This window comes from Staurois parvus, unplaced genomic scaffold (genome assembly GCF_062004578.1).
Source record: "Staurois parvus isolate SC_StPar_1 unplaced genomic scaffold, SC_StPar_1.0 ptg000505l, whole genome shotgun sequence".
NCBI lineage: Eukaryota > Metazoa > Chordata > Amphibia > Anura > Ranidae > Staurois > Staurois parvus.
Window position 1 is genome coordinate 1,366,910 of NW_028318301.1, and position 26,103 is coordinate 1,393,012.

The 26,103-nt window shown below is 42.9% G+C and overlaps 1 protein-coding gene across 2 annotated transcripts in view; it reads right to left on the reverse strand.

The window, feature by feature from the left end:
• The window catches only part of LOC149451927 (rho family-interacting cell polarization regulator 1-like), a 1,274,165-nt gene that overhangs the window by 1,043,391 nt on the left and 204,671 nt on the right, over positions 1–26,103 (reverse strand). The window lies entirely within an intron of this gene.

Here is a 26,103-nt window from a genome sequence, read left to right on the forward strand (position 1 = left end):
ATTTGGAGAAGGGCTTTATCAGACCCTCAACATCTCCTGCAGGAGCAGCCCTGTTCTTTGTTGAGAAAAAGGACTCCACCTTGCGTCCATGCATTGATTTTAGGGGCTTGAATAAAATCACTGTTAAAAAACGTTACCCACTCCCTTTAATCGCAGAGATGTTGGAAAGACTCCGCTCTGCCAAAGTCTTCACAAAACTTGACTTACGGGGGGCATATAACCTGGTACGCATGCGTCAAGGCGACGAATGGAAGACTGCCTTTAGAACCAGATATGGACACTTTGGGGTTTATTTACTAAAGCTGGAGAGTCCAAAATCAGACTCCCTTCTGCATAGAAACCAATCAGCTTCTAACCTCAGCTTGTTCAATGAAGCTTTGGCAATGAAACCTGGAAGCTGATTGGTTTCTATGCAGAAGGGAGTCTGATTTTGGACTCTCCAGCTTTAGTAAATAAACCCCTTTGAGTCCCTAGTTATGCCTTTTGGCCTAAGTAATGCTCCCGCGACTTTTCAGCACTTCATAAATGATGTGTTTCGAGATTTGTTGGACCAGTTTGTTATTGCTTATCTGGACGATATCCTCATCTTTTCAAACAACCTGGTGGAGCATCGCAAGCATGTCTGCACTGTATTCAAAGGGTTAAGGATGAACCGACTTTACATCAAACTGGAGAAGTGTGAGTTTGAACGAGCCCAGATCCAGTTCTTGGGATATATCGTTTCTTCAGAAGGAGTGAGCATGGATCCTGAAAAGATCAAGGCAGTGGTGGATTGGACTGCCCCTGGAAACGTTAAGGAAATACAACGATTTATTGGATTTGTAAACTTTTATAGGAAATTCATAAGAAACTTCTCTAAGGTAATAGCACCAATTACACAGCTGACAAAGAAAGGAGTGCCCTTTGCATGGTCAGCTGAGGCACAAACTGCTTTTAGTAAGCTAAAGACTCTCTTCACATCTGCACCAATATTGGTACATCCTGATCCTGAGCTACCTTTTATTGTGGAAGTGGATGCCTCAGACTCCGCCGTGGGAGCTATCATTTCTCAGCGACGAGGAGAAAAAATGCAGCTTCATCCCTGTGCTTATTTTTCTCGTTTGATGTCATCTGCTGAAAGGAATTATGACATTGGGAATAAGGAGTTGCTGGCAATTAGGGAAGCCTTTTCCGAATGGAGGCATCTGTTGGAAGGGGCTAAGCATCCTGTGACTGTCTTCACGGATCATAAAAATCTAGAATTCATCCGTTCTGCCAAGAGATTGTCTTCTAGACAAGCACGTTGGTCACTGTTCTTTTCCAGGTTCAATTTTATTATCTCATATCGACCTGGGTCAAGAAACGGAAAGGCTGATGCCTTATCACGAATGTCGTCTGGGCCTCTCCAGGAGAACACTTCTGAATGCACAATCCTGCCTCAAAAGAACTTTCTAGGGGCCACAAGTCCTAAGGCATTCTTGAATCTTCTTAAAGAGGGGTATGAGAATGACCCACTTCTCAATCATCCACCTACGGACATTAACCTGACTTATAAGAATGGCTTTTGGATTCAAGGACATCATCTTTATGTACCTGAATCTGTTCGGGTGGAAGCTCTCAAGTTGGTTCATGATTCCAAACTTGCTGGGCATTTTGGAGTCGCTAAGACCAAAGAACTATTATCACGTTCCTTTTGGTGGCCGGGGTACAAGAAAGATGTCAAACGCTATGTGACCTCATGCTTGACCTGTGCACGCAATAAGATTCCCCGAGCCTCCCCTTTGGGGTTGCTTCAGCCACTCCCTGTTCCATCAAGACCATGGGGGTCTATTTCTATGGATTTTGTGGTGGATTTACCTCCCTCAAAAGGAATGACCACCATTTTGGTAGTGGTTGACCGTCTCACTAAAATGGCCCATTTTGTTCCACTTAAGGGGGTGCCCACTGCTGAACAGACTGCTGAACTGATGGTTCGAGAAATCTTTAAACTGCATGGAATCCCTGATGATGTGGTGTCTGACAGAGGTGTGCAGTTTACTTCGAAATTCTGGAGAAGTTTTTGCTCAGCCTTAGGTGTTACAATTAATCTGTCCTCTGCTTTTCATCCCCAGTCTAATGGTCAGACTGAGAGAACTAATCAAACAATGGAACAGTATCTTCGATGCTTTGTCACTTATCTTCAGGATGACTGGGTGGACTGTCTTCCCACTGCAGAGTTTGCATACAACAATTCTAAACATAGTTCCACCTCTCAAAGTCCTTTTTACTTAAACGCCGGTTACCATCCAGTTTTTATTCCTGATCTCCCTATCACAACTCCAATCCCTGCTGTTACCAATAGACTAACTACATTGCAGGAGATTCAAGAGAAATTGATTGAGACTTTGAGGGAAGCTCAGGAGTATTACAAAAAGTCTGCGGACAGACACCGGAGAACACTTCCTACTTTTCATGTGGGTGAAAAAGTTTGGTTATCAACAAAGAATTTGAAGGTCCAGGTGCCATCTGCTAAGTTGGGTCAAAAGTTTGTGGGTCCTTTTCAGATTTCTGCCCAAATCAACCCAGTCACCTTTCGCTTACAGCTTCCGGATAGTATGAGGATTCACCCTGTTTTTCATATATCACTACTCAAACCGTTTCAGGAAAATCCTTTCCCTGGAAGAATTTTTCCACCTCCTCCACCTGTTGAGGTACAGGGTGAAGAAGAATTTGTGGTGGAGAAAATCCTTGATTCCAGGATCTTTAGGAATAAGTTACAGTATCTGGTTCAATGGGAAGGATATGGACCAGAAGAAAATTCTTGGGAGCCTGAGGAAAATGTTCATGCTCCTAGACTAACAAGAGAATTCCACCAGAGGTTTCCACACAAGCCTAGTCCTAAGACGTCCAGAGGACGTCCTGGGAGGAGGGGAGTACTGTCAGGGCCTGGACTTGAACCTGGGACTTCTACTGTGTCAGGCAGTAACTCTACTCACTGAGCTACCTAGAATGCTGGACAACACTTTGCCTCATCTATTGGATAATCCTGCCTTGTTCCTTGTTTGCTCTTGAACCTTGAACTCCTTGCTCCTCCCATGAACTTCCTATATAAGCCATGTCCTTGGACTTCCTCCTTGCCAGATTATTGTGCCTTTCCAGCCAATATCCTGCTACTGTTCCTGCTGCTGTCTACACCTCCGCTACTGACTTTTGGCTTGTTCCTGACCACGATTGATCTGCTACCATTTGTGACCGACCCTTGGCTTGTGACCGACCCTTGGCTTGTGACCGACTCTGCTTTCGTCTGATCCCTAACCTGTTGATCCGCTATTGGTTCCCAGTCTGCTCATTCCCTGGTGGGGTGATCCTGAGATTTGCGACCTGGTATTAACACGCAGTCCAATCCATCTCCACCATTAGGAGCTCTGGTGAATACCGGTTAATACTTAGACCCCGCACCTCAGGTGAGCCTGCGTCATTCCCAGGGGGATCCGCTGGTGTACCTATCCTGCTGGTTCCAGGTAAGCCTTTTACTGCTATAGCAACTGATCTCTGAACCTGACCTTACACCGTGACAGAGCTACTCAAATCCCTTTCCCATTGAGTCATATAAGATAATTTAGTGAGTATATCAACAAGGGAAGCATAGATAATGGACAAACGACCCTTCAGCATCCCAGTTGCCCCACAGGAGACTTCTAAAGGAGTGAGTATGCAATGTTCTACGAGTAATTTGAGTTTACTAGTGATAAAAGATAAAAGTTAATGGTAACAAAACAATTCCCTGGAAGGCATCTGATACTTTGTCAAAAAGCACTGGAGAGAGCAAGGACGAAGTCCATCCAGGAAATCTCCAATACGCAGTAAACCCTTATTCATCCACCATTGGAATACAGATGGTGATAAGCCAGGAATAAACTCGGGATTACAAAAAACTGGAGCTAATGGGGTATGTGGTAAGCAGAAAGGTTTGCGAGCCTGCCATCTATCCCACACCGTTAACAAATAAAACAATGTAGGATATAGGATAAGAGGACGCAATCGACTGGGGAGCCCCATGAGAGCACCAATATTGTAAGGATGGCAAGATAAGGCCTCGATGCCAAACCATTGGGGTACGTAACCCCTGGCAGTAGTGCAAGATAACTGTGCTATTTGAGCCGCCTAAAAATAGACCAAGAGTTTAGGAAGTCCCAAACCGCCATGCTTCTTTAGGGAAAATAGAGTTGACTTGTTAACCCTAGGACGTTTTCCCTTCCAGATGAATCTAGAGACTGCTGCTTGTAGTAGTAACACTTCCCATTTGGGAACAATGATTCGGTAACATCCTAAAGTAGTACAATAGTCTTGGTAAAAAGGTCATCTTAACAGAGCTAATTCTACCAATCCAGGATAGTGCAAGATCCTCCCAGTCTAGTAAGTCAGATTTGAGTCGTTTGAAGAGCGGGGGATAATTGGTCTTATATAATGATGAAATAGAGTTCGTGAGGTGAATCCCCAAATAAGGGAGAGAACGAGGAGCCCACTGGAAGTCAAAATTGTCCTGGAGGTAATGAACCTCCGAGTCAGGTAAAGAGATATTTAAAGCAATTGTTTTAGAGAAATTAAGTGTAAGACCAGAGGCCTCAGAGAAATGATGAAACAGGTGGAGGAGACCAGGTAAAGACGTTCGAGGATTAGATATATACATAAGGACATTATCAGCAAATAAGGCACATTTATGGACTCGTTGACCGCAGCAGATGCCCGAGATAGTGGGATAAGAGCGGATGGCAATTGCAAGTGGTTCCATTGCCAAAGCAAATAGTAGTGGAGAAAGAGGGCATCCCAGTCTAGTACCTCACTCTGTCGAAAGGGAGGCTGATTTATATCTGTGAATGGAGACTTGAGCTGAAGGGTTAGAATATAGGGCCCCTAGTAATGTCGTGAAACAAGAGCCAAACCCTAACCTCCTTTATGAATATCTAGTGATAACAGTAAGACTTCCCTCTGTGAGGATTTGTCCCAATTGGATTGTACAGCAGACAGCAGGGCCAAAGTCCGACAAACTTGGTCCGATGTTTGTCGACTGCTGATAAATCCTGACTGATCATCATAAATATAAAGGGCCAAACATTTGTGGAGGCGTAAAGCCAGGATTTTAGTAAGAATCTTAAACCACAATTAATTAAGGAGATAGGTCGATAATTAGAGTCTATAGTAGCATCCTTGTGGGGTTTGGGAATAACACTGATGAATGCCTTGTTTTCATCAGGAGGCAAAAGTCCCCCATCCCCTAGATAATTAAAATAATGGGCCATATGGGGAATCAGGATATTGGAAAAAACTTTATAATAGTTATGAGAAAGACCATCTGGTCCTGGGGATTTATGAGGGGCAAGTGTTTTCAAGGCACTCCGAATCTCCTCACACGCGATAGGCCGTTCCATCGAATCCCTATGGGCCTCCTGAAGAGAGGGAAGAGCAACAGAGCTCAAAAAGGTGTCGGGAGATTAAGAAACATCCCCCTGAGGTGAGCGATATAGGTTAGTGTAAAAAGAATAACATTTTTGGAGAATCTTACTAGGATCTTGAGATAGAGTGTCGTTATTCAGTTTGAGTTTAGTGAGAGCCGTTTGGTAATGTCTAGGGGTCAACTTGCGTGCTAATAAAGTGCCTGGTCTATCCCTTCAAGTGAAAAATTTATGGTTAGACCATCGTAACTGTTTGCAGCAGTGGTAGTAAGACATAGATTAAGTTCCAATCGGGCTTGATCGAGTTTAATCAGCAGATCCGGACAGGGATTTTGCTTATGCTGGGCAACCAGGTCAGTATATATTTGAGTTTTAGTGGCGAGTAGGTCATTTCGGCCTTTTTTAAGTTGTGAGGAGAGTTGAATAATAAACCCCCTAACTGAGGCCTTATGGGCTGCCCAATTAATGGCCGAGTTTGGTATCCTCTGCTTTATTGAGATCAAAATACATTTGTAGATGTGAGGAGATGTCCTGACAATATGAGGCGTTACCCAAAATAGATTCATTAATGCGCCTGTAATAAGCAGTCTTACCAAGAGTCCAGGATGACAATGTTATAGAAATCGGGTCGTGGTCAGACCAAGGCGTGGAGAGGATTTTAGCAGTGAGCAGTCTGGGGAGTGAGTGTGTATGAAGGAATATATGGTCAATGTGCGAGAATAACAATTATGAGCCCTAGAATAATGGGAATAATCTCGAGAAGTTGCGTTAGCTTCTCTCCAAGCATCGACAAAGTCATAACGATATAGTAGCTGGGCAAACTTACGGCTCTGTCTGGAAGGGGGCTGAAGCATGGCGGTTCAGGAACAATCCAAACTCTGATCCAATGCTAAATTAGAGTCACCATCCAAAATAACATCGCTTTCGAATTCCGAGGCCATGGAGCTCAATAAGGATTGAAAAAATTCCACCTGATTGGTATTTGGAGTGTAGTAGATTAAAAAGTCCTGTCCCTATCGCGGATAATTTTAGATTCGGTAAATGACAGATAGCGAGACAAGCAAAGGGCAACCCCATGTTTTTTCTCTGTAGCATTAGCAAAATTACAGACAGGATAATCTCTATGAACATATAGTGGAGGGAATGAAGGGGGAAAATGTGTCTCCTGCAAGGCAACAATGTCCGCCCCAAAAGAGCAGTATGAATTAAAGGCCTTTATACGTTTGGAGGGGGAATTGAGCCCCTGAACGTTGTGAGAAAGTAAACGGATAGCTCTGCTATTAGACCATGGAGAAAACATAATCGACAGTTAAGGAATTATGCAAGATGGGAACCATCCGCTCTCGGAGCATAAGAATGGTCCAATGAATTCAGATATACTGACAGCTGACCCTCCTGGAAAAGGAAGAAAAAGCAAAAAAAAAAGGAGAGGAGAGGAGTAAACAGAGAAAAAAGAGACATTCAGAATATAAAAATCTTTGTGTCAAGTAACCAATAGTAATATACATAATAACATAATATAAGCAATTCAAACAATATAACAGTAGTATCAGGGCTATAGCCCTGCAAAGGAATGGATCTACCCAGAGAGAACAACTCAGGGAAGAGTCTTCCAATCAAGGAGGGCCCATAGACACTCCCCGGCACCAACAAGAACAATAACCCATTAATAACATATCAAATAGCAGTAGAGTAAAAATAACTGAGTCCTCTGATATTGTAATCAGCTGACGGATGTAATGTTACTTTATGGTTCGCCCCTCACCCCCCCCAAACCTCCCACAACACCCAAGCAGTGGTGGCCAATGTTCCCGAGGAACCCCTGAGAAGCCACCACATGTCAAGAAATCACATAAGAAAACCCACAAAATGACATGTTAGCCTCAAGAAGTCTTTCCGGGTGATTTCCGTGACTTCGTCTTCCTATAATTTGGAGCAGTCCACAATGGTGAAAGCGGCGGAGGTTGAGAAGCCGATCTTACTGGGGATTGGGATGTAGGACTATGGGAGATAATGCCCAGTTGAAGTAACAGTTCTTCACCGTCCTGGAATGTAGAGAACCCATAAGATGTATCTATAAATTAGTGAAGCACTATAAATTAAATATGTACCATAGTGCCCTTAATAACTCATAGTGCTCAGTGATAACAAAGTAATAAAGTCCAAAAATTATATATAATGGGTGATAGACAAATATATAAGTGATATAATATATCATGTGTATCAAAAATAATTCGTAAATCCAGCTATTAAGCTGATAACTGTGAATCATACAAATAAATCATCCCTGTAAATATAAAAAACAACAAACAAGTCCATGCAGGTGTGACTTAAGAAAAGAAGGTGATCTCCACTTCTAGTGCACAAAATCCTCAAATGGCAGCAGTGCCTGCTCAACTCCCCACACTGACCCACACAGGGCCAAAGGGCTATTAATCTCCTCAATGACCGATCCCTATTGCAGATTGCTCATCCAGGGATCGCAGGATTTCCACTCCACCTCCACTCAATGGTTATATAGGACACAAAAAAGAACCTCCCATAGTGCAATATTGTTTAATCAAACGACTTTAAAACATAATGGTTACACTCACATTTCTCTCCTTGTCAAAACAGCATTTCACCTCATCCCATAGGTGTATAACATGAAACAAGGGAAACCAATATGGCCGCTGCGTCCGGACATGCGTCCCCACGTGACCGGAAATGACGTGGCCCAAAACCGGATATGGTGTACCGACGCGTTGCGTCATGTGCGTCGCGACTTCATCAGAGTTAACGTTAACCCTGATGGCATAGTGTACAGGTATACACAATTAACCTCCCTGGCGGTATGATTATTTCAGATTTTTGGTGCTGAAAGCGGTACCATTATTTTGCATTTAAATTTGGCGTTTTATATTGTAGGCCTGTAATTTTTAGGAATAACTCACTGAAATCTCTCCGAACAAGAGTCTAGTAAACATCCCGAGTATGATAAAATTTGAAACATGAAATCATAAATTATAATTTAATAAATAATCATAAAAATAATATAATAATAATACATTTAATTCAATAATATAATCAAACCAAAAACACTGAAATTTGAAATATAGCGCCAAGTTCGCACATCACTGAGCAAAGTCGCAAAATCGTTTTCAGTGTCTGATGACGAATTTCCCCACGAATCATTATCACTCAATTCTGCAAGTGGTTCTAATTTACTATCGCTGTTCTGTAGCTGGTCTAAAACCACTTTTGACCTAAAGGGACCCTTTTTGGATGCCATGGACGTTTCTCAGTTTCCAGGCAGAAAGAACAGTAAAAATGCAGGCAGGGCACAGGACAAGGCACTAGGGTTAAAATGTATGTGAAATGCTTTGATACAGTAATGTTTTACTATGTGATTTTAGTGAATGTCACTTTTTGTCATTTTCAAATTTCCCGCCGTTCCGTCCCCCGTACGTCCCGACGCTCCCAGGGAACGGAACCCAGATGACAGATGCCGGCTTCCGCCGGATTACATTGCCGGGCACACTGCAGGAGGGACATCGCGGGAGCGCAGGACAAGGTAAGTGAAGAACAGATCTTGGAGCAGCGCCGCGTGGTAAGCCCGAGTGTAGCTCGGGGTTACCGCTTGTGGTACTGAAACTTTACCCGAGCTACACTCGGGAATACCGCCAGGGAGGTTAAAGTGGGCAACATAAATATTATATGATATATAGATACATTGTAAAAATTCATCATACATTTATGAAAATAGATTTCCAATAGTAAAAGGTATATATAAGATGGTTAATAGTCACGCAAAATGAGAATAAAAAGAAAGATTTTTAAAACAAAGAAAAATCAGAATAAGGTTCAAATCATTCAAATAATTAAAAATGGGGATGATTTAAAACAAATTTTTGATTACAGGTAGCAGTAAGTAAACCAGATAAACATAAGTATAAATATTTATAAAAATAATTATTCTAAAAAGTAATAATAATTGGAGGTACCCTGTAAAACAAGGGGGGGATATTACCGTCCCTATAATAGTAAAATGCCTCCCAACGGGACATTGTATAAGATTAATGGTAAGATCTCTGACATAAGTCTAATATAATATACAGCGAGATCCTAAAAAAACTTAAATAGGGGATAATTAAAAATAAAAATATATAATTATGATAATAATCATATAAAAAAATCTATAATTCTAAAAAATATTAAGTCAAATGAAAAAATTGAAGCCTACATTAAGATAATAAATAAATGTACCAGGGACATACTAGATGTCCAAAAAATAGAACAGAGAACCAAGAAAAAGAAAAAAATATTTGAGGGATTCTAATGATTACAAAGAAAAATAGGTATTCAAATGGGAAGCCACCAGATATGACTTCTCAACCACAATGAATGAGGATAGAGACCCGACACAACCCTCACATAACAATCATTGTAGAGTGAATATATCTAGGAGGAACTCTTTCAAACGTCCCAACACTCCCAATTTCAGACATTACCAACACCCCTCAGATACAGCTAAATCAAGTTTTAATGTTTCTACTAAAAATAGATTTGAACCTCTGGAGAATGTTTATAGTCCCACTATAGGATATAGGGACATGAGACTACACCCTTTAGCTGACAGTAGGCCGCATCAGAAAGGCCAACACCATAGGTCCAGTAACCAGAATTTGGACAAACCCAACTTTAGACCTAGATTGCATACTAGGAGCAATATGAGGAGACATTCCAGAAATTTTGAGTCAGGCCCAGAACAACAATTTCGGAATCATCAACAGAAATATTCTAATCGTCTTTATGACCAAACCCCCTCTAGAAATAGGTACTACAACCCAGCCAACTTACAAAGAACGGGTCCACTCCGCAAAAGAACACATCTCCAGTATAATAAGTTCTCTTACCCTAATGATAATTACAATTAGAATTAGAATTTTACTGAGCAGACTAATGGGGAGAATCAAGTTAGACCCCAATATCATTCAGAACAACATCAAAGTCGTTTTTTAGGGAGAGGCCCAGTACACAAAAGAAGTTTAAGATCAGAGGAAGAAGAGGAGGAAAACGATGCAATGGGCAAAAGGCGAAGGACTTAAATAAGGATGGAATTTTTAATCTAAGCAAAAAAACACTGACCAATGAAGAGCTTACACTCCTCAATAAAGGCCTGAAATATGCCCCAGCCGCTAGGCTCAATAAATTTAATACATTTATTGATATACATAGATTCTCCCAGAAATTGTCTTTAAAGAGACACTTCCTCAGTAACCCCCCTACCCGAGAAGTCACTAATCAAGGTCTAAAAGGTATAAAAACATCTAATCTGAAGAATGCTTCGCTCTTCAACCCCCCTGCCCACTCCCATATCAATAGTTTCAGAAATATGGTGCTTAGGGATTTAGACAATTTGAGGGTAAAAAACTGGAATCACCAAGGTCCCAAACAAGTAGAGAAAGTAATGGATAACCTTTTGAAGGAGAAAGATCTTGTAATCCGCCCCGCTGATAAAGGTGTTAGGGATCCGGGTATGACCAGAAATGTGTGGACTGACACAGGGAAACACAGGCTCCAGGTATAGTATAAACAATACAATTTATTAAAGACTAAACAATACATAAACGCAGTGCAAGACTAAACATAAACACAGTGCAACCAAACCTCCAACAGATAACAATAAGAACAATACTAAACGCAGTCGGGCAGGCCGGGTTGGTAGCAAACGGGCAGGCAAGGTACAAGGAGCAGGCGGAAGCGTAGCCAGGAATAGCCAAAGTCAGGACAGGCAGAGTTCATGCAGAGTCAGGATTAAAGCAGAATCAGGATCAGGCAGGAAGCAGACAGGATGCAGGTACAGGGGCTCATGGGAAACATACACCAAGGCCCTGATCACAGGCCTGGCCATTCCTTAAATACACATGCTGTAATCAGCCTCAGGTGATGGCTCATTGCAAGAGTGAGCCTCTGGTTGCTGAGAGCACCTGCTGGCCAGCCCTGGTACTGCAGCCCACAAGGCAGGTGAGTCCCACCACCACTGGCAAGTCCATTCCTGACAAAAGGGGGCGGTGTGGTAGTACTAGACAAGAAGGACTATCTAGCACAAGTATATGACATTCTCAACGACAAAGACACCTATACCGAATTGCATAGGAAACCCACTTATCCCTTATAAAAAAACATTAAAGGGAATGCTAAAACAGGGTTTTGATGCAGGGATTCTAAATAAAAAAGGAGAAGGACTACCTTTGTCCCATCGCCCCCAAATTACCTGTCCTTTACTGTCTGCCGAAAGTACATAAGAATCGGGTTAACCCCCCAAGTAGGCCCAAGGTAAGTGGCATTGGCTACCTCACTTCACGTGTAGGGGAATATATTGACTATTTTCTCCAGCCACTTGTTTGTAATACCCCAGCCTTACTTAAGGATACAAAACAAGTTTTGACAGACTTGAAAGGTATAAATATCCAGCACCCTACATTTCTTGTGACAGCTGATGTGGCTGCCCTTTACAGCAATATTAGACATGCTGATGGTATGTCAGCGGCAGAATTTTACCTTGATATGGCAGAGGACATGCCCATCCCACAAAAAAAGCTTATATTGGAGTTACTTGAGTTTGCAATGAGCCATAATTACTTTTGGTTTGGGGATAAATATTATTTGCAGACTACCTGTGTAGCTATGGGGGCAAAATTTGCCCCCAGCCTATCTAACTTGTTCATGGCAAGATGGGAAGAGGATCTAATTTACTCCAGAGAATGGCCAGACTTGTTATTCTGCTGGCAATATATAGATGACATCTTACTTCTCTGAAAAGGGGATGAATTCTTTTTAAAAACATTTTTTACCACTCTCAATTATAATAATTTAAACATTAAACTCAGTTTTCAGCACAGTAACAGCGAGATCAATTTTTTAGATTTAACACTCTTTAATGATGGCACAAGAGATTTTACTAAAAAAATTTTTTAAAGTCACAGACAGAAATAGTTTTATATCGAAGGACAGCTATCATAATCCGAGATGGCTGAATAATATCCCCAAGGGACAGTTTCTGCGTATACGCAGAAATTGTGATAAAATTGAGGACTACATCACCCAATCAGAAATCCTGAAAAAAAGGTTTTCAGAGAAAGGCTATAATGCCGCAATTTTAGAAAAAGAGATTAAAGAGGTGATAGCATCAAGGGTGACAGGTTTTGTCCATTCATTATGAACTTTTCAGTTCAATATAAATAAGTGGCGAGAATCATTAAGAAAAACTGGTCAATACTTAAAAATGACCCAGTTTTAGGCACTGTTTTACCTGAATTTCCTGAAATCACATACCGGAAAGCTCTTCCTTTGAGGAATATCTTAGCCCCCCAATATTGTGAATCCACCTAAACAACTTTCTTTTTGCTTCAGCCAAAAAGGATTCTACCCATGCAATAAATGCATGCTATGCATTTATTATTATTAAAAACAGTGAAAAGCTTCCGTTCCAATATCACCGGCAAGTTGTATGACATTCAAACAGTACACATGTTGTATATCTCCTTGAATGTTCATGTGGGAAGCAATATATAGATATATAGGCAGGACTACCAGGAGACTGAGAGATAGGCTCAGGGAACACCTGAGCAACATTAAGAAAGGCTTTAAGGAACATTCTGTATCTATGCACTTCCGTGAATCGCATAACAGGAACCCACATTGCCTCAAATTCATAGGTATAGACACTGTGAAGAAACACTGGAGAGGCACCTTTAAACGTCAAACGGTTTCAATGCTTGAGACCAAGTGGATATATTTACTACGTACCCTTACACCACTTGGCCTCAATATCGACCTTGACATCAATTGCTTTTTTGATACCAGTTAACCTATTTCTGTACTAAATTGACAATTTTTATATGCTGGTATTAGTTACCTATTTTTTATCTTATACGTTATATATAATACCTATATTTTTGACATCTAGTATGTCCCTGGTACATTTATTAATTATCTTAATGTAGGTTTCAATTTTTTCATTTGACTTAATATTTTTTATAATTATAGATTTTTTATATGATTATTATCATAATTATATATTTTTATTTTTAATTATCCCCTATTTAAGTTTTTTTGTTTTGTTTACAAACGTTTTTATTTTGCAAAAATAGACTGTAAAACAACAGTACAGTTTCAAATGATACAGCAAAAACAAGGCACTTTTGAAAAGTACAATACATAAAATTATATTAATATAAGAGAGAGAGGAAATAGAAAAGAGTAGATTGCAAATACATGAAATGTGTAAACGATTAAGTAGGCTGAATGTTACTTCTGTCAACGGTATATACCAGTCAACCTTCACTTGGGATGTTATTAAACATGCAATAAATGTCTATAATCCTTCCAAGATTCCCATTTTTTATCAAATAAGCGCATCTTATCCAATAGGCTATAATGAATACACTCCATGAGCATCACAGCATCAACTCTATGCAAAACGGTGGTTAAGGGTACAGTGTTGGACTTCCAATGCGAGGCAATCGCCCACAAAGTGGCAATACAAATAGTATGTATCAATCTCATAATGTCATTAGAGACTCCCGTGATATGGGCCCCCAATAGACAGGTCTGTATAGACAATTGCACTGGGATACCCACCAATGAGGTAGCCACTTCAGATAACCTGCGCCAAATCAGAGATATGGTCGGGCAATCCCAAAATATATGAACCAAAGTACCTGTGGACTGGGACTGGAAGTGCTCGAAAAAGTAGTTTAGGCAAAATATTCATTTTAACCGCCGTGACTCTACCTAGAAAGGAAATAGGGTAACCATGCCAAATCTTTAATAAAGTAGAGAGATGTGATATACACGGTGGATAATTAGCTGCAAACATATCCGAGTATCTAGGGGCAAGATTGATACCCAAATAGGAAATCTGATCTGTGACCCAACGAAATGGAAACGAACTACAGAGAGATGCACTTAGGGAATCAGGAACATTAACAGGCATAATCACCGATTTTGGTAAAATTAACAGTGAGACCTGACACTATAGCAAAGTCGTTCAGTACAGCACATAAATTAGGCAATGAAATTAACGGGTTAGTAAGGAAAACCATAACATCATCAGCATACATGCATATTTTGAAATGTGAAACTAATAATGGGTAGCCAGAGATATCTGAATGTGATCTAATTGCTATTGCCAAGGGTTCCAACACCAGCGCAAACAAAAGGGGTGATAGAGGACAGCCCTGACGGGTGCCTCAAGCTAATGTAAAAAAATCGGAATTACAACCAGGAAGCCTTATTCTCGTTTTAGGAGAATCGTATAGGGCGTGTATACCAGCCAAAAACTCATCACTGAAGCCCATTTTCTGTAACAAAGAAAACAAACAAGGCCAAAGAACACTGTCAAAGGCCTAGTTTATGTCCAGGCTCAGCAACAGAACCTCTTTGGAGTGTAAATTAGCATCTTGAATAACAATTAGTGTAATAAATCTGTCTGGAATAAAACCTGATTGGTCCGGAGAGACCAAAGAGGTGATAATAGGGGCCAACCTGTTTGCCAAAATGCGGCAAATATTTTCAAATCATTATTCATTACTGAGATTGGTCTATAGTTTTGTGGTAAATGGTGATCTTTCTGTGGTTTGGGTATTAAAGACATATTAGCTAACAGCATCTCCTCTGGAAACTTACCACCTCGCAAGACATCATTAAATAAAGTTATCAAATGGGGAGCCAACATCGAGGTAAAGTGTTTATAATAACTAGCGGTGAATCCGTCAGGACCCAGTGCAGTAGAACCTTTTTAGCGCGCTGATCGCACAAGTTATTTCCTCTAGCGTACAAGGGGCATTAAGAGAAGGTATCTGAGAGCGTGTGAGAGCAAGGAGGGGTATAGAATCCAACCATGAATCGGAAGGTGGAACAGAATTCGACAATGGAGAAGCTAATAGGTTAGAATAAAACTTACTTAAAAAATACCCAAAACCTCTTGGGGTAGAGATGAAATAGTGCCCAAGTTAGTGCGCAGCTTATAAATATGCGGGGGGGCGTAGAGAGTGATTCAATTTCCTTGCAAACATAGTGGATGCTGAGTTACTGTGCAACAAGAACGAGGCCTTTGACCAATGGAGAGCTTTTTCAGTATTTTGAGAAAGTAGAGTATTCAATTCTAAATGCTTTTGAGATACTAACTGTTTGTTAAGAAGCGATGTATTACCAATGTGACTTCTATAATGTGCTTCTAATTCTCGGGTAAGTTGTAGAATTTGCCATCGTTTTCTATTTCTGGAAGATGCCATAAAGATAAGGCGGCCACATAGGACCGCCTTATGAGCTGCCCATAATGTGGCTGGAGATATATCAGGAGTAGAGTTAGACTGAAAATATTCTTGAATGGAAGCAACCAACTCTTGGCGAGAGTCAATATCCATAAGCATCGAGTCATTAAGTCTCCAAGAGTAGGGGGTAGGTGCCAATTATATAAACGTGATAGATAAGGCTATAATATTGTGATCCGACCAGGGGCTCAAGTGAATGCAAGGTTTCCTAGAGTTAGCTAATAAAATAGGGGTACAATAGATATAGTCTAATCTAGCATAAGAGTCATGTGGGTGAGAATAAAATGAATAATCTCTGGCTCCCGCATTATGGGCCCTCCAGGTGTCCACCAGCTGGAGGGTATCCAATTTTTTGGTAAGGGATTTTGGGAAAGCCTGGGAGGATTGTGAGGAAAAGCTTTGGTCCAAAAGAGGGTTTGCTACTAGGTTAAAATCGCCTCCCACCAGTAGATGAGGGGACAAAAACCTATCCAAAAACATCAAAAAATTTAGAAAAGAAGGAAGCTTTTGCTGAATTCGGTGCATAAAGATTGGCAATCGTGAGTTCACGACCCGAGAGGGTGCCTTTAAGAATGATAAACCTACTATCCGGATCACGATACACATGTTGAACCTCAAAGGGGAATGAGTTATGTAGAAAAATAGCTACTCCTCCACATTTAGAGGAATATAAGGTATAATATCCCTGCTTATAGGATTTGTGAAAATATGTCGGATGTTTTGCGGCAGCAAAATGTTTTTCCTGTAGTAAAATTATTTTAGCTCCTAGTCTTCTATATTGAAGAAAGGCTGTTTTGCGCTTATTTGGCGAGTTGAAACCCTGGACATTATGTGAAATACATTGAATTACCATAATATGCAAACATTATAGCTATCAGCATAAAAATATACATGGAAACAACATCTCCTAGGATTATTAGGCTAGACATAAGAACCTGTAAATCCATATCAGACTAATTTATAAACAATAGTACCAATCTAGGGGACATCCAGACCCCAATATGGGTGTCGCGACATCCCCAGGCCGGCACAAAACCAACATCATGTACTAAAGTTTTGAAAAGAGAAAAGATAAAAAGTAATAGAGATGGAGCCATAATAGCTCCTACAATTAAGGGGATAGGTAAGAAAAATGGATCAGGTGGGCAATTTGCCTTACCTGAAAAAACAGAAATTTCAAACATCAAAGGGCCAAATGGGCCCAGACCCTGTCTCCGTACAACACGGAGAACGGAGCCGCCACCCCACAATCGGGCAGTGGCACCTCCGGCCATGTTGGAGACAGGGTGGGGTAACGTGTTCAAGAGTTTTGAAACTATAAACTAATGGGCGGTGTTAAGAGGGTCCGAAGCCCCTTGTTAAACTTTAACACATCCAGATTTCTATGAGAGAGCAAACATAGTTTTCAGAAATATAGAAACCTCTGAACTATGACCACAAAAATTCACATCCTAACGATGTGTGAGATACAAATGAGTGTAATCCCTGTATCTCGGTATCCATCTCAGTTATAATATACTGAAGAGCAGATGGACTAAAAAGCTTTTTCTGAGAAAATAGAAAATTATATTATCAAAAGGGCCAAACGGGCCCAGATCCCGCCACCCAAAAACCCAGGAAGCGGAGACGCCACCCCTCATCAAGGTGGCGACATCTCCGACCAGGCTAGATGTCAGGATAGGGTCATCTGTCAGAAACCTCCATAAACATAAACAAAAAAAAAAGGGCCCGGAGACCCGTGTCGATTTTTTATATGTCTAAGTAGCTACCGTATTTTTCGCTCCATAAGACGCACTTTTTTCCCCCAAAAAAGGGAGGAAAATGTCAGTGCGTCTTATGGAGCGAATGTGGAGCGGCCGGGCCAGTATTTCCACCGCCGCCGTGTCCGAATACCGGGCCGGTCGCTCAGCTATGCAGCAGGACCTTACCTGTTCCTCGGTCCAGCGCTGCACAGTCTTCCCGCACCGGCTTCTTTAGTGTAGGATCTCGGCTTGTGAGCCGGGTGTCCAGTGCGCATGCACGAGAAGCACTGCACTTTGTGAATGGTACGGCGTCTTCTGGGACACATGACAGGTCCCAGAAAGCGTTGGACCAATCACAAGGCGCAACGCTTCTCGCGCATCCCCTGTACTGTCCGCAGTCTCTGGTCATCCCCTGCGCTGTCCGCAGTCTCTGGTCATCCCCTGCGCTGTCCGCAGTCTCTGGTCATCCCCTGCGCTGTCCGCAGTCTCTGGTCATCCCCTGCACTGTCCGCAGTCTCTGGTCATCTCCTGCGCTGTCTGCAGTCTCTGGTCATCCCCTGTACTGTCGCCAGTCTCTGGCCATCTCCTGTACTGTCCGCAGTCTCTGGTCATCCCCTGCACTGTCCGCAGTCTCTGGTCATCCCCTGCACAGTCCGCAGTCTCTGGTCATCCCCTGCACCGTCCGTAGTCTCTGGTCATCCCCTGCACCGTCCGCAGTCTCTGGTCATCCCCTGCACCGTCCGCAGTCTCTGGTCATCCCCTGCACCGTCCGCAGTCTCTGGTCATCCCCTGCACCGTCCGCAGTCTCTGGTCATCCCCTGCACCGTCCGCAGTCTCTGGTCATCCCCTGCGCCGTCCGCAGTCTCTGGTCATCCCCTGCGCCGTCCGCAGTCTCTGGTCATCCCCTGCGCCGTCCGCAGTCTCTGGTCATCCCCTGCGCCGTCCGCAGTCTCTGGTCATCCCCTGCGCCGTCCGCAGTCTCTGGTCATCCCCTGCGCCGTCCGCAGTCTCTGGTCATCCCCTGTACTGTCCGCAGTCTCTGATCATCGCCTGTACTGTCCGCAGTCTCTTGGTCATCCCCTATACTGTCCGCAGACTCTTGTCATCTCCTGTACTGTGTCCGCAGTCTCTTGTCATCTCTTGTACTATGTCCGCAGTCTCTGGTCATCCCCTTTACTGTCCGCAGTCTCTTGGTCATCCCCTATACTGTCCGCAGTTTCTGGTCATCTCCTGTACTGTGTCCGCAGTCTCTGGTCATCTCTTGTACTATGTCCGCAGTCTCTGGTCATCTCCTGTACTATGTCCACAGTCTCTGGTCATCTCTTGTACTAGGTCTGCAGTCTCTGGTCATCTCCCGTAGTACATCTTCAGTCTCTGGTCATCTCCTGTAATTTTGTCTGCAGTCTCTGGTTATGTCCTGTACTATGTCTGCAGTCTCTGGTCATCCCCTGTACTGTGTCCGCAGTCTCTGGTCATCTCCTGTACTATGTCTGCAGTCTCTGGTCATCTCCTGTACTATGTCTGCAGTCCATTGGTTCAGAATATTTTTTTTCTTGTTTTCTGCCTCTAAAACCTAGGTACGTCTTATGGTCAGGTGCGTCTTATGGAGCGAAAAATACGGTAAATGTTAGATCAGAAATAATGATATATAAACACGTAACAATTTGCAGCATCTTTCAAAGAACTTATCAAAACAATGGGTGACATGCAAGTGAACAAAATCTTTTTAACCCGGTTCTTGATGGATTCTCCTTCTATCTCTTCGTGGAGATGGAGTATGCCAGATAGGAGAGACCCAAGGGGTAGAAGGTAGACGTTGAGGAGATGGGGCGTCCACCAGGCACAATATGGCCAAGATTTCTCTGCCTTCAGGAAGGGATGTGGCTATATTTATGCTCCCATTATGTGGGACTATCAACTTAAAGGGGAAGCCCCATTTATATCGGATTCGAGACGAGAAAAGGGCAGCTGTAATTTCCTTCATTTTTCTACGTTTGTCCAACGTAGCTGACGAGACATCCGGAAAATCTTCATACATAGAATAATGTCCCTAGGCGGTTTATCGTCAGGAGGTTTAGGGCGTAGAGCTCAATGGATGCGGTCATAAGTGAAGGACCCAGGGTTGCGATCCGGAAGGAGTGACTGGAATAATTTGGTTATAGCTTGTGAAAGGTCAGACACAGACTCCGGGATTCCCCTGACTCGCAAGTTATTTCTGCGATTGTGATTATCAAGGTCCTCCACCAGTTTCTGCAATTGTGAAAAGGCCGTTTGTAAATGGTCGTGATGTCTGGACAGTTCACTATAAGCCAGACTGAGTTTATCATGTTTGGTTTCCAAGCAGTCGGTCCTGGAGCCCAATGAGGCTATTTTCTGAGATAGGACGTTAGTGCTCTTATGAAGTTCTGATTGGAATTTAGCAGCCAGTTTAGTGTACATAGTTTCCAAACAAGATTCCAAGTCCCCCTTAGTGAGTTGCTGCGTATATTCACTGATCAGAGCTAATGGGTGAGCTGTGGTATTCTGCGTGGGCTCAGACTGGGATGTTCGTTCTGTTTTGTCTGGAGACATGCTGCAAATATCGTGTGTTTTAAGTAGGTATGTCGTAAGGGACTTTTGAGCTTGTCCCCTTTTTTCTTGGTGGACAGCATACAGGAAGTCCCCTGGGGGTGATCAACTGAAGATTGGATAGCCAAGGAAGAAAATAACCCCAGGAGACCTATAACGCCCAGAACAGGTTTAGGGTTATAGTTACATAGAGGCTGTCAGGCTTATCCGCAGAAACTTTATATTGTAAAAATAATTAGTAACCGTGGAGGTGTAGAGTAGACATAGGCTGTGGTAGACATCAGTGATAGAACTTAGGGACTAGATTGCGGCTCCAACTCCCACCCTTGGGTCTGAGAGGGACAAGGGCCCGTGCAGAACAAACGTCCCCTGACGGTGATCCCAAGGTCATCTAGACCAGACAAAGGGAGCCCCGGCACCCCTCCGGGGGTGTGGTATATAGGCCTCAGCAGGTCTCCAAGCACAGCGGATGCCGAGACAACAGAGGGAGGTAGCTCCTGGGACAATGAGGGGGACCCGATGGCCAGTAACCGCTCACCCTCCTGCCTTCTGTACTCACTGCGGCCCGTTTGGGAGGAGATTTGGGACAGAGTAGGCCGCACTAGGCCGCAAGCGCCTGCCACCACGGGGGGCAGCAATATACCTCGGCACTCCTCCTACCAGATCCAGGGGATGCAGAGGGCGCCTCCAATGCCCTCTGATGATCCACCGCCGTCTGGATGGCTGGGGATGAAGGTCCGAGGCGACGGAGCCCGGATCAAGCGGCCGCGCCAGGCCACGGATATCCTCCGCCACTGACGGAGGCAATAGTGCCTGGAGCCCAGCACCCAGACAAAGGGGATACTGCCCAGAGCCTCCGCAGCCCCGTAGGAGTCCCCAGCTGCACGGATGGCAGCGGATGAAAATGTAGGCGCCGGAGCTCCGAATTATGCGGCCACTCCGGTCGCCATCTTGGACATGCCCCCCCTATTTAAGTTTTTTTAGGATCTCGCTGTATATTATAATAGACTTATGTCAGAGATCTTTCCATTAATCTTATACAATGTCCCGCTGGGAGGCATTTTACTATTATAGGGACGTAATATCCCCCCCTTCTTTTACGTGGTACCTCCAATTATTATTACTTTTTAGAATAATTATTTTTATAAATATTTATACTTGTTTATCTGGTTTACTTACTGCTACCAGTAATCAAAAATGTTTGTTTTAAACCATCCCCATTTTTAATTATTTAAATGATTTGAACCTTATTCTGATTTTTCTTTGTTTTAAAAATCTTTCTTTTTATTCTCATTTTGTGTGACTATTAACCATCTTATATATACTTTTTACTATTGGAAATCTAGTTTCATAAATTTATTAAAAAATTTTCCATTGTATCTGTATATCATATAATATTTATGTTGCCCACTTTAATTGTGTATACCTGTACACTATGCCATAGCAACATTGGAAGACTTCCAGTATTGTAAATGTCCTGCACCTGTAGTCCCACAAATCATACTGTGATTCCCCCTTTTTGATGATTTATGGTAGTGCTTGATGGCTGGCCCATTTCAGGACATGATTCGCCCTATATTTGCCACCAAATAATGCAAAATTAACTAGCACCGCTTACTCGAATTATAATTTATCCCAAGTGTGGGTATTAATTCCCTCCCCAGGTCTCTGTAAATGGGAAGTCTCCAATGTGTGGCTTGGCATATTGAGCTTCAAGAAAATGGCCGACGTTCGCATGCTTTGCGCATGCACAAACGGACGAGAATGACAACGGATGGTACTGCGCATGTGCACAGTACACTATATAAGAAATGTCATTATGAGAGGGGCGCTTCCTTTGATAACGTTCAGGCGCACGAAACATGTTAGGAAGCTGCCCTATATAGTGACGGCACACCGCACGGCCCTCGTGGACGGCAGGCGGCCATCTTGACTGCTGTCAGATTTATTTTAAAAGTGTGAGTTGATTTGCTTCTACTTTGTTACCCCTTTATTTAATAAAGAAATACTACACTATGGAAATTCTTTCTGCTTTGGCTCATTTGTTATGAGCCTTCCTTCTAAGGAGACCTGTGGTGACCTTGCATTATTTACAAGTGTGGCTCCCCCTGGTGTTTGAATGAGTGTACTCCTGGCGCCTGGATGCCCTGATGGTGTGCTGCTTATCCAGCTGATGCTCATTAGATGACCCGGAGTTCCAGTTACCAGATGTTTCTGACAAGGAGTTGGTCCTAATGTACTCAAATGCACATTGATTTGCGCTCTCTGGTTAGTGCAATCTTCACTCATTTATCTTAACACCACTATCACGGATTTCCACTGATTTATTTCGCTTGAACGTTGCTTCACTCTATGCACTTTTAACGCCAACTTTGGACATTTTCCACAATTTTACCTATTTAACGCCTCAGTGCATATATCTATTTGTTTTACTTTATTTAATCTGATGTGCTTTGATTGCTATTATAGGTTATTATATAACCATCATACGGTCATTTATATCATACTGACAAAGGTTGGATTTTTTCATACATGTTTTATATGTTTCATGCTTTTATTATGTTTCTAGCACTGCATGTTTTATGTTATATTGTTTATAGAAGGTTTTAGAGGTTTTTACCTTTCATGCTAGCAGCTCTTCTTACTCACATCCAGCGCTCATTTTTTACCTATATTATTTTAGTGGTCGTAGAGACATCAGCAAAAATTTGTATCTTATGTCCTGCAAACTCCAGATCCGGAGTCTCCCTACTATACTTCATAACCGCTTCCTTGACCTGAAAAAAGTGTGGCTTTACGATGATATCCTTAGGAGGCCCACGTTGTCTAGGGGGGATCAATGCTCTATGGATACAATCAATTTCTGTATGAAGATCATCGATATCGAGTAATGCAGACCGCATGAGGGTTTGTGCGCAGCTAGTGAGCTCTTTAACTGACTCAGGGAGCCCTCAAATGCGGAAATTGTATCGCCTAGCCCGATTTTCCAAATCATCAATTTTAGAATAAGCTTCCTCCAAGCGATCTTGCAAGTCAGTAGTCATATTAGAATTTTGGGATACACTATGGACTGTCGCATCAACTTTAGACTCAATACTGTCCAGGCGTTGGCCCAATTCCAGAAAATCCTGTTTAAGGTCAGCCGCCAATTTTGTTGTAGCTCTATCCAGTTCGCGTTGCAGTAAATCAGCGAACCGAGCTATTAGGATTGCATCACTTGAGTATTGTGGTGGATCTGGAAGGATTGCTGGTGATTGAGCAGGGCTGGCAGTTTCAGGTTCCGGGCTGCTATTCTGGCTAAAAAAGATGGCCGCCATCTCACTATCCAATGGGGAAGAGGCAGGGGAATCGCGGCCTAGTGAGCAGGCCGAAGTCTGGGACTCAGGTAGTGCAGGGCTGGAAGGTGACTGGGGGGGCCGTGGAGAGTCACTCACCCAAGATGGTGGAGCTGCTGCTGTCTGGTCCTGGTCAGTAATGGGGGTAGGGCCTGATTTCGCCCTCTGAGGGAGAGGTGCTGCTATATTATACGCAGAGGAGGCGGCAGGGGCCGTGGACACCGAGCCGGGCGCCATCTTGGATCCCCTGCTGCCCACAGGGATCGAGAGCTGGGAGCTGCCGTGGCTCCTCCCTGCTGTCCGCCCTGGCATTATTCCGGGGCCCTGGGGTCCAGTTTAGGTCCGGGGAGAGTCCCGGGAGCAGTGGGGGTTCATTGCCCGTGTATGGGCCGTTGTTGTGCGGAACTAGTGCCGGGACATGTGAATCAGCCGTCCGTGCATGGTCACTCCCTAAGTTTTAGTTATACTTTGAATCAATCCCAATGATTCTGTGTTTTCCATATTTAGGTTTCTATTGAAAGAAATCATCCAAAAAGGTAGAGGCTACTCCAAATTGACTATTATATTTTTACATTTCTTAAATATCGCATTCCTAGACTGCTACTTAACCACTTGCCAACCGCGCTATAGCTGAATGATGGCTACAGTGCAGTTGTCCAGTCCTGGGAGGGCGTCATATGACAACCTCCAAGAATGCGCCCTCCTATGGACACAGCTGATCACGTGATGTGGTAAAAGGCCAATCACAGCGGCCATTTACCACGCAATCAGCTGTGTCCAATGACACTGCAGATCACTGCTAAATGCAGTTGCCGGTTATCGGCTGCACTTTCCTCACACTGTCACAGCGTGAGGAAAGTACTGCCGATAACCGTCAATTGTCAGAGGACAGATTGGCACCGATCATCAGGGCCCACCAGTGTCACCCACCCGTGCCGCCCACCTGGGCCCAGCAGTGCCGCCCACCTGTGCCCAGCAGTGCCACCCATCTGTGCCCATCAGTGCCTAGTAGTGCCACACACCTGTGCCCAGCAGTGCCACCCATCAGTGCCCAGCAGTGCCGCCAGTCAGTGCTGTCAGTCAGTGCCATCTATCAGTGCCCATCAGTGCCACCTATCAGTGCCCATCAGTGCTGCCTATCAGTGCAGCCTCATCAACGCACATCAGTGAAGGAGAAAAATTACCTGTTTGCAAAATTTTATAATAGAAACAAAGAAAATCTTTTTTTTTTTCACATTTTTTGCAATTTGTTTGTTTATAGCGCAAAAGATAAAACACCTAGTGGCAATTAAATACCACCAAAAGAAAGCTCTATTTGTGTGAAACAAATGATAAACATTTCATATAGGTACAGTGTAGCATGACTGCGCAATTGTCATTCAAAGTGCGACAGCACTGAAAGCTGAGAATTGGCCTGGGCAGGAAGGGGGTATAAATGCCCGGTAGGCAAGTGGTAATTATCGCATGTATTTCATTATTTATTTCCTTTTGTGAATTGGCTTTAATGCATTTGTTACTATCATAAGCCAGCAAAGGATCTGCCTGAACTTTTTTGTGTGTGTTTAACCAATGGAGATATGCAATGGAGTTGATTTATCAAAACTGTAATGCACAAAATCTGGTAAAGTTCTGCATAGAAACCAATCAGCTTCTAGTTTTTTTTTTTTTGCCAAGGCATAATTGAACAAGCTGAAGTTAGATGCTGACTGGCTACTAAGCACAGCTGAACCAGATTTTACACTCTCCAGTTTTAGTAAATCAATGTATAATGAGTATGTGTGTTCAACTAATGGGCAAATTCAAAAAGAAATGGCAATAGTTATTCAGAAACTAGGACCGCTGCTTCTGTGACATTTTAACTGAGGAAATAAGCAATTAAGAAATTGGAGACATTTAAAGTGAAAGTAAACTCTGTTTTGCATCATTTACCTACAGGTAAGCCTGTACCTGTAGGTACTGTAAATATCTCCTAAACGTGTACAGTTTGGAGATATTTACTGTAAAAGCAACGGCTATGCTATGCATACTAGTACAATATGCTCTTAACTTGCAGGGAGAATATTTTTTTAGAATTTTTTTTTTTCATGGTTTACTACTGCTTTAAGGAAACTAGAAGAAAGAGTATGCATAAGACCAAGAAATTACATTTACAAATATAGAAGAAGTATGAATGCTGCATACAAAAGCAGGTGGTGACATCAAAAAGCAGTGCGGCTGCAATGGGGAATAATTTGTCAGTATCGGAAGATGTACCACACGTGGCAATAGAAACATCGTATGCAACCAGAGCAAGCAGAGAGCCAGTCCATCTGAAAGTCTGTGTTTAATACAAATGCTCTATACTGTTCATTACAGCTAGAATTCTTTTTGCTTTTCTACATTTAGGCCCCATTTACACTTGAGAATGGGGCCATTAGTGATTATATATGGGATACTCAGCAAGGGTATCCAGTGATTAGTTGTGGGCAGAAGCCCCACTGAAAGCAATGAGAGGCTGACATCTCTCACAGCCCACATTGTGGCTGCTGGAATGTAACTACTCAAGCAGCAATCACCTGTGAATGATCCACCCTGGAGAAGAGGTCCAAGCTCTGGTAAAGTGGAGGTCCAGGGATCAAGGTTATTCATTTCAAGGGTAACCCTCTTTTTCAAGCCTGAATTTTGGCTAAGGGTGTCATAGTCTATATAACATTCCAGGAGTCAGAAACAGAATACAGCAACAGAAAAA